Here is a 17,925-nt window from a genome sequence, read left to right on the forward strand (position 1 = left end):
CATGAAAAGTAGACAAACAGCAGTATATTAGAGCTGTGTATTAAGTTGGAAAATGGAGAATCTCTCAACCTCCACGTTCAGTTCACAGCCATGCTGATATACAGTATAACAACTTAACCTCAATTGTGATTTTGCTGTTACACAAGAGTTCTATAAATAAGATTACTTATTAATTAATGGTCATTTGAAATTTAAATTTTCATTTGCATAATGCACTTCATTTATTTATTTATTTTTTGTTAGGGTACTTTTTGTGTATATATATATATATATATATATATATATATATATATATTTACTTTGGCCGTATCTCCAGTTGAAAATGAAATCTGTGGGCTACGGCACTTTTCATGTCAAGTTGTACCAGTGACACAGAGAATGAACGGAATTCAAAAGGAACCCATGAACTAAAACTATTTTTGCAGTAATGGTTTCTGTTATGAACAACCTTTATACTATCAGAATGATTTGGAGGATAATACAATCATATACAAATTCTAAGTTAAGGGCATGGTGCCTGATATTCAAAATGCTCTCATCTCCAGACAACACAATGATTTTCATAAATTAAATTTGATTAAAGTAACTGTTAACCATACCACTGTTACTATAACATCTGTGGTGCTGTTTCTCCCCTCCTCTGCCTTAAATAATTATTTTTCTATAGGCTACTCATCTCTGTCAAAAGTAAAGAGAACATTTTCATTTCAATATCCTAAAATTTCTTCATATCATGAAGAGTGCCTAAACCGCAAGCACAGAAATGTGTTAACATGCCGGTACAATTATATTGAGAAATACCATTGTTGGAAAAAAGGCTATACACTGTAACTATATTTAGATCACACCTACCATGCATCTGTCAGATATGTAGTGCTTAGATTATGACCTTAGAGAGGGAAACAGTGAATTTGATACAATATTATATTGTTTCTAAGAATGTGGCCAGGCCTCCCTGTAACAAGCATCAAAGCAAATGAGATTGGGGCAATTTCAAATCCACTGATACCCTAATCAGACAATCACCTTCTAACCTCCTCAGAAGAGACTAACCAGAAGACACAGGACACCATATTGGGATTTGGAGACACTGCATGGCTATATGCCTAAAATTTCCCTTTCCCATTTCCTCATTAAATTTGAATGCAATCTTTAGGTAGGCCAGTCCTTGTTCATAAATGAGTTTGACCCCCCTTCCCTTCTCTCCTACACTTTAACTTGGCATCACCCAATCAGGGCAAACATCCTCAAGCCATGCTGGGTAAGGTATTTAAGATGGCCACAGGAAGAAGTTGTAGTGTGTTGTGTTTGGTTTTGGAGCTTTTGAGAAGAATAGTTTTTTCTTTTTTTATTTTGGTGGTGGTTCCTTGGTTGTGTGTTTTTAGCTGGTTTCCTTTCATCCAGCTAAATTTGAAGGGGGTGATAGTATGGCAAGGTCTGGATTATCGGTCTCTGGTATTTCATAATCCATTATTTAATGTTTTGTATAGTGTTTTCTGTTTTGTAATTTAGAAGTAGAGATCCTGCATTCAATAAATAATGCATGATTTTAATTCATTAATATAGTTAACTGCTTTGTATTGAGTGATCGTTAATCTAAACAGTATAGAGCTCTTGTCTGTTGTGATTCACGTTTACTGTAGCTGACCTATCATTAGCTAATTTGTCATGTATTATAATCTCATTTCAATAATAATATTAATTTAAACACTAATATAATTTACATGTAGTCAAGAGGGTCTAGTAGCAAACGTTGTGTTCAGTTCAGAGCTGAACATCTTAAAAGCAGACTTTGGAACCGCTCGATTCCAAATAACTATTTAATCACTGCTGTCAATCAAAAAAAAAAACAACTCTTCAATCATGCTCAATCTGTTTATAATGTCATCATAGCGTGGAGTGTTCAAAACCATATAGCGCTGCACCCCTTTTGATAAAATAGGAAAAATTAAAAACTGTAGGCTACATGTGAACTTTATATAAAGCGCCACTATTCTACTATTCTTTAGTCAATAAAACTCAAAAATCACTTTCGCGGAACCTACTTGATTATACTTGATGTAATAAAAGTTGTAAAGAAGTTCAAGCAAAAACTTAAGTATATTTTCCTGGAGTGCATAATTAAAAAGTGAACCAAGTACACTTTTTTTATTTTAAAAAAGAGAGAGAGTATGCTATATTAGTGTGTTTATAAAACTTTGTGGGGTCTACCTTGCCAGAGTTCCCTTCAGCCTAAAACTTTGTATTTAAGTAGTAGGCCTATCATATGTTATCATGAAAGACATCCCAGTACCACTCCATCATAGAATTCAGGGGAGAATCCGTAGTTACATAAGAAAACTGAAGTGAGCATCAGCCATGTTTTTGGGTTAATGAAACAGACTTCACTCACTTAAGTTTTATTATGTATATAAATTAATTGTATGGGAAACACTGGAAGTGAACCATCAATTTTGCATATTTCCACTAGCAAGATGAGTAAAGTCTGGTCGGCTGTGTAGTATAATGGGTAAGGAGCTAGTCTTGTAACTGAAAGGTTTGATTCCCAGGTAGGACACTGCCGTTGTACCCTTGAGCAAGGTACTTAATCTGCATTGCATCAGTATATATCCAGCTGTATAAATGGATACTATGTAAAAGCTGTGTACGTCTCTGGATAACAGCATCTGCTAAATGCCTGTAATGTAATGCTGGGGGTACCCAAGAGCCATCACAGTTCTTGCTATTCCTCCCCTGTGCCTTTTTGAGAATACAAATACTGTCTTTTGTCCTCGCACGCATGTATAGAGACAGGGCATGAATAGGCCACGCCCCCACGATGGGAGAAAACAATCCGTTGCACTCCATAGGGTTAGTAGGTTACCAAGATCATAAAAACTGAAATGTGTGTTTGGTTGGACAAATAACAAAGCCAAAACCCCTGATTTTAAGTTTTATGTCCTCACATGCAAAAAGGAGCCAATGAGGATGAAAAAATGAATTCAGGTCATTAAACATGAGGGGACAGCTGGAATACTCCAGAGAAAACCTGAGAACTCCCCTGGATAAAGTCACATCTATATTTGTAGTAAATTAGCCATTTTGTCACCAGTCAGTAGGCTACCTATGACTTTTATTAGCAGTAAGAGGGTGTGTCAGAAATGTCATATGAAATTCTGATGAATTTCATATGACATAGCTAGCAACATTACACATCACATCCTAAAGAAACAACGTTAGCTAGCTAGGTAACATTATGATAACTATGCTGCTTTTATCTAAGGTGCTTTTAACTAAAGTTCTGTTATCATAATTACGTTAGATAATTTAGGCAGCTTAGTTAAAAACAGCTAAGTTAATGTTAAAAGCAGGTAAGCTATAATATCTTTTCAGACTGGTAATCCATAGGAACTCAGATGATACTGCACTGTCCTTCAGTTTATTTTTCCGGTTGTCCCTGTCAGTTCGGAATAGAGGTTCCTTTTCATAATAAATCAGGTGTAAAATGAATGATGGCTACATACTCAAACTTGGGAGTATTTTTCTACAGGACAATTATTGTATTTATCTTTTTTCATATTGCTGCCAGCCATTCATTTTATTTGTCAATGTTCTTTGAGGGAAAATGATGATATTCAACATCCTCTGCTTTCTTCACTCTGCAGCCAGGCACAGCGCACCACATCTTTTTTCTACACTTCTCAATGGCACAAACTTCTACTGTCTAAATGGTGTTCGCCAAGCCGAAAAGCACAAAACAGCGGTGTTGATATGGCTAAAATAATTTCAATATGTATGCCCAAACCCACCCCTCTCAACTCCAGAGAATGCCCAACAAAGCAAGTGCATTGTGGGGCGACATAGTGGGGCGTCATAGCTCAGTAGGTAAGAGCGGTTGTCTGGCAGTCGGAGTGGTTGCCGGTTCGATCCCCTGCCCTGGGCGTGTCGAAGTGTCCCTGAGCAAGACACCTAACCCCTAATTGCTCCCAACGAGCTGATTGGTACCTTGCATGGCAGCCTTTCACCGTTGGTGTGTGAGTATGTGTGTGTGAATAAGTGAATGAGAGGCATCAATTGTAAAGCACTTTGGATAAAAGCGCTATATAAATGCAGTCTATTTACCATTGTGGGTGTTGAAGTAACAGTGTTGAATAATAATAAATATAGCTACAAAGCGGCGATTGCAGGGTCCAAGCAGCTAGTGCAACATGACGTAGGAATCAGCCATGTCCATGCTCGTTGAGCAGAGTTCATGTTCCAAAACTGTCATGATCAGACTCAGGCTTGTTACATACTGTACGTAAAGAATGCGTGCAATGACACAACGAGCAACGCAAGGGACGTTTCTCACATTCTTGTGTAGGAAAATGTGTAGTCCAAATTTTGTAACGTGACACAAACATGTGCAATTCCACACATTTCCATGAGAGTTGCTAAATGTAAATACTGTTTAACAAACAACTACAAATGAAGTAATCAATACTGCTGCAAGTACTCACTCCAGGGAACAAGGGATTGCCATTCTGAATTGCCATGAAGCTCATAAACTCCAGTAGTTACTCCAGGTATTGCAGTTTAGTAAGTCTCTGCTGCCAAAAAGCTAATTTTCCCATTGAAGTCCATTCAAAACTACGAATTCACAAACAACTTCACAATACAATACACAACAAAGCCCAAAACATTATTTTTGGCTGGACCGCATAAGTGGGGCCAGCCCTACAAACGCGAATGTCTGTGACTGAGTGATGAAGTTACACCATTAGTCAGCTGAGTTATGAAGTTACACCACTGGTCGGCCGGATCACGTGTATTAGGTCCAGCCATATACTATGTTTTGACCTGGTCTTTGACCTGAGTAATGAAGTTACACCGCGCATGTCTGTGACTGGGTGATGAAGTTACACCGCGCATGTCTGTGACTGAGTGATTGAGTGATGAAGTTACACCGCGTATGTCTGTGACTGAGTGATTGAGTGATGAAGTTACACCATGCATGTCTGTGACTGAGTGACTGAGTGATGAAGTTACACCGCGCATGTCTGTGACTGAGTGATTGAGTGATGAAGTTACACCGCGCATGTCTGTGACTGAGTGACTGAGTGATGAAGTTACACAGCGCATGTCTGTGACTGAGTGACTGAGTGATGAAGTTACACCATTGGTCGGCCGGTTCGGGCCAGCCATATATGAGGTTTTGACCATGTCTTGTTTGCAAAAGAATTTGTGCTCACTGCAGCTATATTGTGGGTGGCTCACTGGCTTGACTTTGGGACCGTTGAACGACAGAGAGTCTCAGGACCACCTCAGGCTCTGGCAAGGTGTGGCAAGGAATTGCGTGTTATGCATCTGATATACGTTGGCTAAGTAGACACCTCGTTTTCTCATAAAGTGTAGTCGATGAAATAGTAGGCTACTTCTTTGAGACATGTTAAAAAGTTGTGTTATTTCATTGAAAATAGACAGCACACTTAAAAGTGATGTTTGATTATTATCAATTTTTAATCCATTATTCCATACCGTACCCACTCTCCTCCCCAGAGACTCCTCGCTCCTTGCATTCACTACAGCAAGAGGAACGAAGCCGTGTATACAAACCGTACCGTCACTTCAGTGTAGCCTACCATCACATCCGTAGTACCTTCAGTGAACGAATCACTGAACTGATAGTCTGCAAACGATAGTCAGTCAGTGAACGACCAGTTCACATTCGCTTGCAACTGACTGAGAGCTCAACTGAACTGACTGAGAAATGAACGGATCGTTTCAGGAAGTGATTTAGTTCAGTTCATTCACCCAAATGGTTCATTCTTTTGAATTAATCGTTCGCGAATGACACAACACTACGGCTGACTGCTGTGGCGTTTTTACTGTTTAACTACTTTTTTAAAAACTAGACTACTGTAGCTATATGTCACCTGCAAACGCCATGGTTCTAAATTTAGCATCATACAAACAATTAGTAGGTCTGTCCTGTCTACAACACCCCCTTAACCTCTTAGCGCAAAGCCCCTAGTGGTCTGCACACCGGCGTGCTGAGATTGCTGAACTCGGACATTCAGTGCTAATGCAACCAAAGTATGAGTTGTTTTAGTTTCATTAGTAGACGATACACAACAACTATACCGAATACAGAGTTTTGAAGCTCTACTATGCCGCTCTGGTCGTTCATTTAACACACACCTCCTCCCTGCAGTCTCATCTGCAAATACACCCCCACCCATGACATAATGGACAATATTGTCTATCTGGGCATTCATAAAAATATTCTTTCACCACTCAAAAATCGTATGCCGTCATAGCAACAAGATAAACCCGACAATAGCCCTAGGATAATACACCACTGAAAACTTTGCTCCTTGAATAACAAAATAAACAAGACAAAGTTAAAAGAAATGATACCATGTCATTCTACACTCAATATCTGGGACTAAATATTGAATAATTATACAACCTTACCATTGGTTTTATGTGTAGAGATGTCCCTTTTGAGACTGAGTGGTCATATATTGTCTTGGACAATCCGTTTGTGAAATATAAGCTCATTTGCGACGCCTGGGTACCTTCCAAAATAGCTGTGCGTTACAGTGCGTAATACCTCACCTGTTGTTTACGGCATTGTCGCCCTTTTTAGTATAGTCTGGCTTGGTTGACACTTCATTTATTCAATAGGTGAGCGTATAAGCTTTCTAACGATTATAACATGTCCAATTTTGCTTTTGGAATAGCCTTTTATAGGTCAGCATAATCAAAGTTTATTCATCACCACATTCACTTACGAATTCACTATGTGGTAGCAGTAAAAGACACTGCACCTGACGAAATGTTGTCAATGATTTTTCGTAATTTCTTGGAAAATACTATTATTATTGAGGACTTCTGGGCAGGGCCGTCTCAAGGGGTGGGCGGGGCCTGGGACGAGTAAACCCACGCAGGGCCCAGCTGTTAACTATCATAGCCAACCCTAATGTTTGTGTACTTCGTATAGTAAATAGACCTGAGATTTATTTTATCGGGAGGTCTCCCCTTAGGTGTTAAACTGCCGTTAAGATTACGATTCCCCTCACAAATGCTACACCGTTGTTGTTAAAATCTGTTGCTTTGTTATCGTTAAAAAATGAAATCGCACGATTATTCTTGATTCTTTTTTTCACTCCCGACTCATACTTTCTAAATTTGTCTCAATCTCTGCTGTTGCTTGCCATTTTACCACGCAGTCAGGCTTGGCTACGGGTACTGTGAGCAGCATAGGTATTGCTTTTATTTATTTATTTTTTTGCATAGGGATCAGTGCTTCGTACTTCCTATAACATCATTACGTCAACCTTCAAAAATGCCATTTAAGCTATGTATTCCTTGTGTCACAAACATACATGTTTTTTACATATTTTATATATAAAAATTATAATAATAAAATTAATTAATTAATTTCCGCGGCCGCACCAATTGCCGCCCCCTAAAGACGGCCCTGCTTCTGGACATAGCTAAGCCGTATGTTTGCTGATAGACCTAGCTGACATCGTTTTCTGGAGTAAGACAGAAGCAGATAGAACTGTATCATTGATTTACTGTCTCTGTCCCTATCTACTGAACACAGATAAAATTTAAAATCTGATATCAGTGTTTCGCCTTAACCCTTCATAAGGGGCACATGTATATGGTTTATAATGGACAAAAAGCATTTTATTCATTTCTGGAGAGATATGCTTATAGACCCTTTGCTATTTTAGGCCACTGTACTGATGCAGCAGTGAGTTCCTTCAGACAAAACAGTTGATTTGTAGTGAAATACATGATAATGTTGTAATTTACAGCAATGCATAATTTTGACATTTTGAATAGATTTGGAGACACTGGGTACACTGCTTACTTTTTGATTAATAGATCTTTAGTAGTTCTGCATATCCACCCTTAGATTTGATGCACTTGTGGTCAAGGAGTTTTTGATCTCTCAGTATTTCATTGCAAACTAAAAAAGAGCAAATAGATTTTTTATTTTTTTTTGCCTAGACAATTGCATTTGTAGCACTTAATTTCTTTCTAAATTATGAATATAAACTAATCTACATCAGTATTGTAAATGGTACAAATGTCTTGCTTTATTTAAGCCATTTTTCAAGTCTCTGTGATGCTCACATCTGGAGTTATAAAGTTTTAAATAGGATGTGCGCTAAGGGTTTAATTTGGTTATTATTGGCCTCATAGTAGTCATAGGCCTACGATAGGCTACTTTAAATACAATCAAACATTTTATTAAAAATAAATGTAACTAACAACCTGGTAACCTTCAAATTTTTAAGTCAAAACAACCAATTCAAATACCTTCTACACATGTTAGGGTAAATTAGACTACATCAATTTGCGCTGTTATTCTAGGCTACAGCAATGAACACATTAACTTTGTATTCAGTCAGCAGCTTGTGAGGCAAGTTTCTGTGTTAGTTGTTTTAAAACACATGCTTCTGGAGTAGCCATCCCAGAAAAGCATATAAATAGCCCAGTGTTTACTGTAGTCAGGCTATGTAGCCTACAAAAGAATAATTCATTTTTGAAATTGAGTCAGAGCACCTATTATCGACCAAGTTTGCGCAATAGCCAGCAAATTGTAAACTGTATAAAGTAATTTGAATTGCATAATGTGAATAATTGCATTCGGAATTTGAATTTGTATTGCATAATTTGTAATAGAATGTACTGGATTGAAAATGAATTTTATTGTTATAAAATTGAATGGCAACTTGTATTTCAACTTCAGTTCTCATGATTCAAATTCAGTTCTCACAAATTCAGAATCAGTTCTGTGTGACAGACACCCAGAGACTTCAGTAAAAGCAACCGAGCACAGATTGAATAGAGGGTATGCATTGACGTCACTTTTCCACCGGAATACGCCCCCTCAGTCGGACTGAGTGGCAAAACATGCTGCAACATGGCTGCCTTTAGTAGTGGGAACTGCAAAACCGGGAGTAAAACAAACCATTATCTTCATAAATTAAAGGCAGTTGGACTCGACAGTGATCCTTACACGAGCAAGTAAAAATTATTAGATTTCTTGGGGTTTGGTTTGACCAAAAGCTCACATGGAATGTCCATTTGGATAAAGTTAAGAACAAATGTAAAAAGGTCATCAATATACTGTTGTTTGTCAGGACAGGAGTGGGGAGCAAGTAGAGCATCTCTGCAAAACATATACTGAGCACTCATGAGATCTGTCTTTGACTATGGGTGTGTAGCTTACATGTCAGTAGCAGAATCAAATCTCAAGAAGTTAGATGTATTGCAAGCTCAGGCCCTGAGAATCTGTAGTGGATAATTCAAAACATCTCCAGTATCAGCGATGCAGGTGGAAATGGGAGGATCAGAAGAGTGAAGTTAATGTTGGCATACTGGGTTAATCTCCAGGGGCAATGTGATACACATCCTACCAAGAGTGTTATAACAGACTGCTGGGAATATAATGAGACAAATTTCATGAGTTTTGGGTGGATTGGTGATGGAAAGGCAGAAAACATAGGATTATATCAATTACAGTACAGTCCCACAATTTCAGTGTCTTCCACTCCTCCCTGGTTATTCCCCTTGCCAAGTGTCGACCTCAACATACAGCAGGAATTGAAGGACAAGTCAGAGCAACTTCCAGTATGGCGCATAGTCCAGAACTATTTTGATCAGCATTTTTCAGACTCAGTGTTTATTTTCACAGATGGCTCTAAAGATCCTGATACAGGGTGTGCAGGTGCAGCAATATATATCCCGGTGAATGAGTCATATGTTAAGAAAAGGGTATCAGACCATTTGTCAGTATATACCACAGTGCTATTGGCAATATTATTGGCCCTGCAGTGGATAGAGGAGAAGGTAATAACACTGTTATTGCATCTGACTGCTTTTCAGCACTAACAAGCATAAGATCTGGCAGATCATCATTGAGAACGGATATAATCAATGAAATATGCCTTGCAATGTACAGGATGGAAATTAAGGGTATATCTACATGCTACCTTGGGTTCCTGCTCATGTTGGTGTGGAGGGAAATGAGCAGGTGGATATTCTGGCCAAACAAACTCTCAGAATTAATGATGTAGACCTGCAAGTTCCATTAAGCAAAGCTAAAGCTAAGACACTCATTAGGACATATGCACAAACAGTATGGCAGGAGTATTGGGACATTAAACTGGAAGACATAATATACAAAGGCATGTTGGTGATGGGAGGAAGGTGGGCTGGAAAAGAAAGGGAGAAAATGTCATCACTCGTCTGAGAATAGGTCATACACGTACATTATGTAAAACAGGAAAGCACCCAACCGGAAAATGGACACACTGTAGCCAACCAGAAACAGTCAAACATGTACTACTTAAATGTAGAAAATACAATATAGAGAGAAATCACCCTTTTCAGTCCCTAAGGAAGGCAAAACACCATGACTTTTCATTGTCAGGTCTCTTGGGAAAAACAGCAAGCAAGATATACTGTGACATTATTAAGTTTTTAAAAGAAACTGATGTAGGTAAAATATTTTTTTTCTGCATAATCTCTTGTTCCACACTCCAGTCCAGTTGGTGGCGGTAATGCACTTATAAGCTGGTTTACCAACCGCCAATAAACACAGAAGAAGAAGAAGACGACATAGTAGTAGTAATCCTTACAGTTTACCTGAAAATTGGTGGGGCGCAAACGTTCCTTTAATCTAATCATTAATCTCAACCTTTTTTCATTAATTTTCCTTTATTATCAAGCGTGCCAACTATCGGCAAGAGCCTAACACACAGCATCTTCATACCGTGTTAGGGGGGTTAAATCATAAATTCAGTTTGTCTGTTAAAAATCAGTTTTAATCACCAAGTAGTCTACACTTAACAAACAAGATACACTAGTCTGTTATCTACCGTGAGGATTAATTGTATTGATACTCAAGGAAAATCAAGCAGTTTCCACCACTGCTTACTGATTAAAATGGATTTTTCTAAATCGCATTTATCATTTAATCTCCCTAACACAATGCTGTTCTTGTTTGTGTTAGTGTTAATCAGTTTAACCTACAGGGTCCAAGTTAAACTATGCGGTTGTTCCCTGCCAAGCAGCCAAAACCAGACTTTGTTTTTAAAGCTCATTTCCTGGTCTTGTTGTTCCTGGTTGCTCACTAGCGCCACTTCAGTTGGCTCCAGTATAGGTGTTTTCATATCCGGTTTCCATGTAAGGCTACAGTACAAATGCGGTCAAAATACAAAGTCAGTCATTTTTTCTCACAAGAACAAATAGTCACAATATGTGTATTTTATTCGTCTTATGAGGGTCCATGGGTCGATTTCATGATTTATTGTGTCATTTGAGCACTGTTATAATATTTGTTGTGGACCAATGAGGTTCAGTTTGCGTCACTTCCTGATTACTGCGGAGGACTAAGCTACAGTAGGGGCTACAGTCTATGGTCACTGGGGTGGGAGGTGGCACCTCTTGGCCTTGGCCTACGACCACAGTCCACCTGTGCGAAGTCAGAAAATACAGGCATCCCATTTCGTAGTGATTTCATTATGGCGTGTGCTATTTACAGCTGCACTAGACGACCATAAAATAATGCTCCTCTGAAGTTTTTTCAGTAGCCAAGTCATTTTTACTATTTCCTTTAGCATACTTAACTAAATAATTAGCTGGCAGAAAGCGTAATCAGCTAACGCTTATTTGCTATATTTGGTAGTCCAGTAGCCTATGCTAAAACAGTTCGCAACTTCGGCTACCAAGCCATTTGACTAGCTAGCTAACCCTAACCGGCAAATATTCAATCTGTCAAATGTGTTTGACGGCTTGTCAGTTGTGTACATTCCGTAAATGTCTACCTGGGCCATGCTTCACGGATGTGACAAAGCTACTATAATCCCGATTTTCAGATAAACACTGCAAAATTTTCAGTTTCACAAAGCGAATTAAGAGTCTTAAGGTTTATTTGCTGGATAACATACAACACACAATGAAATCACACACACAGAATTTAACGAAATTAACCATCATTGTAAGACTGGCATTTAGAAAGGAACATGTTTTTAGCATCTAAGAGACCGACAAGAGCATTTAAGCCAGTGGTCCTGGGGGCTCCTTGCGTATATTGGCACCAGTTGGAAAACTTGCTCTACAAAGTGCGTTGTCATGTTTACACACCTGCAGAACAGTTATTAAAATACTTGGTAGATTTGTTAATCACCGCTGACAGTGTTAATTTTTATTAGTTGAAAAGTGACTTGTGAACGATCAGTCAGCTAGCGTCACCCAGCAAGTGAACACCACAAACAACGGAGTAGCAGTTACTGGCTCATTAACTGACTTTGGCAAAAACCTACGGTGATAACTTGCTCGGTTAACAGCAGGTCTACCAGACAGTTATATTAAAATAAGCCTAGTCAAAAATCACCAGTACACATCTCTGATTGATTGACCATCAGTGTAGTCGATGTTCTTCCCCTGTGGTTCTTATTGCTAATGCGTGAGCTAACCACGGATAGCCTACCTAGCTCACTGGCAAGTTATGCTAGCTAAGCATATTCGTTTTGCTGAGAAACATAAATTGAAGATAACTGAACATAATTTTATTATTAATGTCGTACATATAACGTGATGGAAATTAAACTCCATAAACATTTGATAATATATTTTAAAACATAACGGCAGACAGTCAGCTAGCCTTGAGTTCGTTCTGCAATCATTCGTTCAAGTTGATGGGCTTTTCCGCACCGGACTGTCAATCACATTGTAAAAATCACAGAACCGCTTAACTCTATGGTTTTGGCTCCAAATCGACAACATGGCCGCGCCCGCCATTGAGCTTCAAAACATGTTTTAGAGACCCATGGAGAGTCAATGGGTGATGTCACAGTAGCTTTGTCCATATTTTTTACAGGTTTTGGCCGCTTGGTGTAACCGCAGTGACTTTCGCCTACTGTGACGTCTTGTGCATACCCTCTACACAACTATTTTTAGCCAATCAGCAGTTGAGTCAACTATGGTTATCAACCCAAAATGTCTTTTCCTGCCAGACACCGAGCGGAGCAGATTCTGAGATGGAAGAGCAAAGACAGGTGAACATAATGCACAATCAACACAGAAAGGAGAGGGATAACGAGACACAGGTGAACGCAATGCTTGAGGTGACATAGCTCAGGAGGTAAGACCGATTGTCTGGCAGTCGGAGGGTTGCCGGTTCAAAGCCCGCCCTGGGCATGTCGAATTGTCCTTGAGCAAGACACCTAACCCCTAACTGCTCTGGCGAATGAGAGGCATCAATTGTAAAGCGCTTTGGATAAAAGCGCTATATAAATGCAGTCCATTTACCATCCATTTGAATAAGACACAGGAGAAAGCAATGAGACAAACAAACACTCAGTACAAAGCTGTGAAATGCCGCCATCTGGTGACCAAAAAAAGGAATAACCTTAACAGAAAAGGCACAACTGTGACATTAACTTGTGAATTATGTCTTTGCTCTTCCATCTCAGCATCTGCCCCCTTGGTGTCTGGCAGGAAAAGACATGTGCATTTTGGGTTGATAACCATAGTTGACTCAACTACTGATTGGCTAAAAATAGTTGTATTCAATCTGTGCTCGGTTGCTTTTACTGAAGTCCCCAGATGTCACAAAGAACTGAATTTTAAATCGTGAGAACTGAATTTGAAAGCACGCTTAGAATTTTTCAGAGTTGAAATACAAGTTGAGTCATTCAATTTCATGACAATAAAATTCAATTTCAAACCAGTACATTCAAATTCGAATTATGCAATTCAAATTCAAATTTTGGATGCAATTATTCAAATTGTGCAGTACAAATTCAAGTTAATGCAATTCAAATTCAGTTTCTGGTGGCACTTAGTCTGGACAAACACATGTACTTGCTGGGGCAAAAGGGAGGAGCCTCCCTCCTTTTGGTTAACCTTCAGCGAGTATGTTTGGATTCGCTGTTATCGAACAGAGAGGTACTCGCTTGCTTGCTTACAGGATTTGGCAAAAGTTTAATTTTTCAAGCGTGGCCTACGGTATGCAGTCTGCTATCAAATAAATACCCAGAAAAATGGCCAGAAGAAGCAATGGTTTTGATTGTTTGCCCGTTACAATCAATAGAATCATTTTCCCCAAATAGTGGCGAACTGATGCGAGTCTGTAGAAAAGTTTGCTTCCGGTAATGTCTTCCGGTGCACGTTTCAGACCACGCCTGGCCAAAACACTCTGATTGGTTGGGAAAATACAACTATCCCAGGAAGGTTGCCTCCTTTGTTTATGCCTAGAACATCAAGGTACCGGCCAGGCTCTGTTGAATGAAGTGAAAAATAGACTGGCTCGCAAGGGTAGGTGGCACTAATCTCAGCCCATACTGTGAAGTGATGTTTGCACCCTTATGTGTATATTATGTGTATTTTTACAGGACTTGTATTTTAATAGGTAACGCCATTCAGTCTTCTCAAATAAATATGAAATAAAAATCTTATTCTTAATCTTAATCTTATCTGGTCGGCTCAGGGTGCAGCTTGGTGACCAACAGGGTCAGTCAGTTAATGTTCACATTGATCAAATTAGTGGCAGCTAAATAATAATCCTGAGCAGATCAGATGATGGGCGGGCCAGGTGGCAGTGTTAGGGAGTGGCAGGTGGAGACAGAAGTGGGCAGAGTGGTGGTGGACCATACTATCAACAGCCAATATTCTCTGACGGGTTTTGTTGTGTTTATATAGCTGTTTCTGAGGATATCATGAAGCCTTGTTCCAATAAAATGAACTAGATGGTGTTTATGACATATCTTAACGTGAAAACGGATCAAATTTGACAATAACACAAAAGAAGGGTTAGGGCAATTTATCTTGAATTAATTCAAAACTCAAATTTTTTACTGTATCTCTACTTGTTGCAGAGCAGACATTGGGGAGAGTATCAATGTATCAGTTTTTGGATTTTTCTCATTGTCTTCGAGCACTGTGAAATTTTACTTCAAATAGCTCTGGCATGGTACTTACTCGTGTCGGATAATTTATTCAGGATTTTTATTACCATTACTGTAAATCAAAACTTCCATGTAGCCAACTGTTGTCAGCCAATGTAGTGAACTGTGAATGAAGTTATGTTCATTGTTTTACAGCATTGCAAAGGGATGCATTTATCTCATTGACAACAGACCATTCCATTTTGACCAAGATTAGGTTATCTTACATGAAATAAATGAAAAGGTTAATTCATTTGCCCATAGTCTATTTATGCTGTGGAACAAGCGAAGATTAACTAAAGATGTGATTATTTTCTGAATCCAGCGGTTCCAACAGGCAATGCCCTTGTTAAAAATTTCTGCACTCTGAATACTGAACACAAGCAATATTGCATGCTAGAACCCCTCACTTAACCTACATGTAAACATATATTATTGAAAATGAGAATTATCAATTAAATTGCCAAATTCATTAAAAGGTTAGTCTTTTAAAATGTTTTATTATTCCCTTAAGTTGCTTTTGTCACTTGCCTGGCCACCATTGTAAATAAGAATTTGTTCTTAATGACTTGCCTGGTGAAATAGAGAAAGAGAGATGGATAAGCCAGACCATGCCAAAGTATCATCCCCTTCCATTTTAAGCACCACAGGATGAAAAGATATCAGCTAAAAACACACAACCAAGGAACCACCACCAAAATAAAGAGAATTGAGGCTAAATGTGAAAAACATTTGATTATTAGTCAGTGGCGCCATCAATAAACAGCAAAAGTCCCAGTAGAAGATTTAATGAATTCTTTTAAAGTTATAGATCTTCTGAAACGTTATCAATTCCGCTCAGCCACCATGAGCGTATAGTTGCTATGTAAATTACGGAACATGCGCAGAACACCTAGGCCAATTGTTGGCCTATTGAAGCATATACATGACGTAGTAAATCGACCCCAAACTGCATTATCTAGGTATGTTAGTCCGACTTTAAAAAAATTGACTTTGTACGATTTCAGTCGGACTGCAATGTTTACATGATTTTTAAAAGTCCAGGTTTAGCTGGACTAATACAATAAATCGACTTTTTCAAACATCATGTAAACCCACTGACTGTTTCCCTCTCTGAGGCCATAATCTAAGCACTACATATCTGACAGTGCATTAAAAACAAACACAATGCTCGTGACCAAGTGGCTGTCCATTAAATGATTTGCTATAGGACTGCATTGCACATATACAATACTCAAATGGCGAATGTAGCAGCAGTGAACAAAAAGTTACTCTCCCCTATATCCTAAGTGATACTAACATGGATGATGTTAGACTGTGCTCAAAACTATCTGACTATTGTAAAGCTTCACAGTCTGACCACAAAGTTAATAACCGTTTATGTACATTCCACTCAAATACACACAAAAATGTTACGGGTAACAAGCATGTACCTATTTTCAGCTTGTCTCTTAAATGTACACCTAAACACCTAAACCACTGCAGTGGATATGTCTCTTGTTATTAAATGATTATAAGCACATTGGGATGGCAGGTATGCCATCCTGCCAAGTTATGCCTTGGTGGGGCTGGGGCGTCATGCCCCATACCTATACAGCACTGAGAGTTTGGCACTTTTCAGGGTTTCCTACAGAAATACCCACACTGACCACAGAATCTCAGCCCTTAAAAACATTAAATCTCTGTACCTTTTGACCCCATTTCAACAGACAGAATTCACAAACAACTTCACACGTCCACAAAAAAGCCCCAAAATAAGAGGATTTTCCATTTTCTCCTTCTCTTTCCTGCCCAAATGCTCCTAGCCCACAAAGAATATGTCCCCCCACCGGCCATTTTACGTACATCAACCAAAAAAAACATTGGTCGACTTTGCAACTCTTATGTCTACTTCCGTTGTAGTTCACTGGGTAGTGTCTTTGCCTTTTGGAACTGTTTACATGACTGGTAGACTCGAGTTCAGTCCCCTCTCCGAAGGACGCAAATCTCTAACTCATTACACTGGCTTGCTGGCTAACTAAAAATGCAACAATTAAACTATTGCTAAAATTTAAACTAAAATTTTTCCGGGACAGTTCCGCTTTCGGCATTTTCACCGTGTTTAACGTTAGCTGCCTTGCTAATGACAGGACAGACCAACTGTATACCAGTACAGATGGCTGTCAAATTAAACTCTATAATCAGCGTTGCACTTTGGTCCGGTAGGTAACCTGGTGCAATATAATTACTGTGAAATTAATAAGCACTAAAATAATTAAATATACCCACACTGCAGACAGTTCCATTTTTGGCATTTTCATAAGAGTTTGCTGTCAGCTCCTTACTAACGGCTCATTGGCTGTATACCCCACGCAAATGACATAGCCTATATATAGAACTGCACTTGTTTAAAACCACAAAATTCTCCTTCCCTACTAGTGCACTGGGTAGCGCTGGTGCCTGAAAGATTTTTCTATGCGTGAGCGCAGGTTCGATTCGCCCTAGGACTCAGGAAATCCTCTCATTCCATTACAGTGCCTTGCTTGGTAACTACAAATCAAACATTTGACTGCTTTTGCATCATTATAATCTTTGCGGGAAAATAATTTATATTTATGTATTTATACAACTGCAAATAATATGTACCCACACTTTACACAGTTCCGCATTTGGCATTTTGACCATTTTAACGTTAGCTACATTGCTAACAAAACGACAGACCGACTGAATAACAGTACAGATGGCTGTCAAATTAAACTCAATAATCAGCATTGCACTTCGGTCTGGTAGGTAACGTTAAACGGGCGTATAGAAACTGGCGCAAGACTTCTTCACGGCATGTAGCCTATATCCATTTCCTTAAAAAGTGACAACATCAAATACATCGCTCTGTCGCTTCCACTGTTCAATACTTTTTAACTAGGCGTGGCTATACACTGAAACGTCACATTTCAAAATTGTTGTTACCTAGCCATATTCTTTACCGACATACAAACAATTAGTAGATTTG

At 38.9% G+C, this 17,925-nt stretch overlaps 1 protein-coding gene across 2 annotated transcripts in view; it reads left to right on the forward strand.

The window, feature by feature from the left end:
* The window catches only part of LOC135245722 (GTPase IMAP family member 8-like), a 46,801-nt gene that overhangs the window by 175 nt on the left and 28,701 nt on the right, over positions 1–17,925 (forward strand). The gene's annotated exons all lie outside the window — the stretch shown is intronic.

This window comes from Anguilla rostrata, chromosome 19 (assembly GCF_018555375.3).
Source record: "Anguilla rostrata isolate EN2019 chromosome 19, ASM1855537v3, whole genome shotgun sequence".
NCBI lineage: Eukaryota > Metazoa > Chordata > Actinopteri > Anguilliformes > Anguillidae > Anguilla > Anguilla rostrata.